Source organism: Arachis ipaensis, chromosome B03 (assembly GCF_000816755.2).
Source record: "Arachis ipaensis cultivar K30076 chromosome B03, Araip1.1, whole genome shotgun sequence".
Taxonomy (NCBI): Eukaryota; Viridiplantae; Streptophyta; class Magnoliopsida; order Fabales; family Fabaceae; genus Arachis; species Arachis ipaensis.
In genome coordinates this window covers 128,612,972-128,614,752 of record NC_029787.2, presented here as the reverse complement: position 1 = coordinate 128,614,752, position 1,781 = coordinate 128,612,972, and positions in this window count along the sequence as shown.

Genomic DNA, 1,781 nt, shown 5'->3' with positions numbered 1-1,781 from the left:
AGATCATTATAATGAGGATAAGAGGCTCACTATTTTTTCAAATGATAATATACATGTCCATTACTTTAGGATTATTTATGGTTATGACCTAATTATAATGCTAAGGCTATAACATTTAAATCAGATTGGAAAGATGAGAGAGAGAGAGTGTGAGGGAGGGAAACATTGAGTGGGGTAGAACTAGGGACTTACAGATAAAGGATTTTAGGATTTGAAATCGAGAAGAGTATCAACGATTGGAAAACGATTTTTTCTCTGTTTTTGGCAAGATTTTTCGAAGAAGGAATTATTTCATTTATTCCATTGGATGGGGCGAATCAATGATATCTATCTAGCCCGAAAGCTGAAGGATGGAAAAGTATACCTATTTGCGTTTGTACGATATACGATGAAAGGAGGGGCGATACAGGCTATAGCAAAAATGAATAATATTATTTTGGGTAAAGTATACTTTTTGTCCCTGAAGTTTATTAAAAGTTTCAAAATTACCCCTAAGTTTCAATTTGTTTTAATTTTATCCTTTAAGTTAACGCCGTTTAAATTACTCACAGACGTTAGTGATATGGCAAAGTATAGTGTGTGATGTGGCAAGAAATGTGAAACCCCCAAAATACCCATGGCTGAGTTATACCAAGTAAACCAATTGGCATCCTTTTTCAAACATAACCCGTTTGTCTTCCCTTTGCCAGTAAGGAACATCGCTAGAGAAACAGAGTCACAGGAGGAAGGTTGGTGGGTGGTTAGACGTCGCACCGTCAACTACAGTCCGCCACAGCGACGTGCAGGACGGCGCATGTTGTGACGCCGTCGAGACTGAGGGAGGAGTCTGGGATAGCATTCAGTCATCAACCATTCAAACGTGGATAGCGCCATTCTGATTAAGGTTTCTGACGAGGTAGGCCACCATTCTAGTCAATTTTGCTACTGCATGTCTGAACGGTTAGGATTTAGGGTTTTTTTTTAATCACTGTTGATTGCTGTTAGGATTCTATTGCATTGAGGGATTGAGGGATTTCTGTTCTGTTTTAGTGAAAAATATAACTTTGAGGTGGTCTAGGTGGTCTAATGATTAGTTACTCTGTTCTTTGGTCTGAACATCTTTTTATAACGGCAGGATGGATGATTTCAGTGTTAGAGTTCATCACGTTCATCACATTTGTAGTGATAAGGGAAAAAATGAGTATATTGATGGTGAGGTGACAACGGTTGACTGGTGTGACAGAGATAGATGGAGTGTTATAGAAGCTTATGATGTGGTTGGAAAACTTGGGTACATTGCTGAAAACATTGGGGTACTGTGGTATAAAGATACTGAATTAGGATTAGAAGGGTTGAAGTTGTTGAAAGGTGATGAAGAAGCAATGGAAATGGCAAATATAGGAGTTGAAAAAAAGGTAGTTGATTTGTATGTGGTGCATAAGGCCTCAATCCCTGATGATTTTTGTTACGACATTGGTTATTTAGATGTTGGGGGTGGCAGCAAAGTTGTTGAGGAGGAGTGTGTGGATGCTGATAGTGGGCCAAGTGATATTAGACAGGCCCAAAATATTCAAGCAGAAGCCCAAGGTGGAGGGGTGGATATGGAGGCCCAAATGCAGGGATTAGTTGATGCCCATTTATCTGCTGAAGAAGTGCTACAGAATATTGGTGATGGGGACAATAGTGAAGAAGAGGATGACACTGATGACCCAGATTATGAGGCTGATTCTGATCTGCATTTTAGTGATAGTGAAGATGATTATTGTGGTGATGATGGTTTATTTGATGTTGATATAACTCTT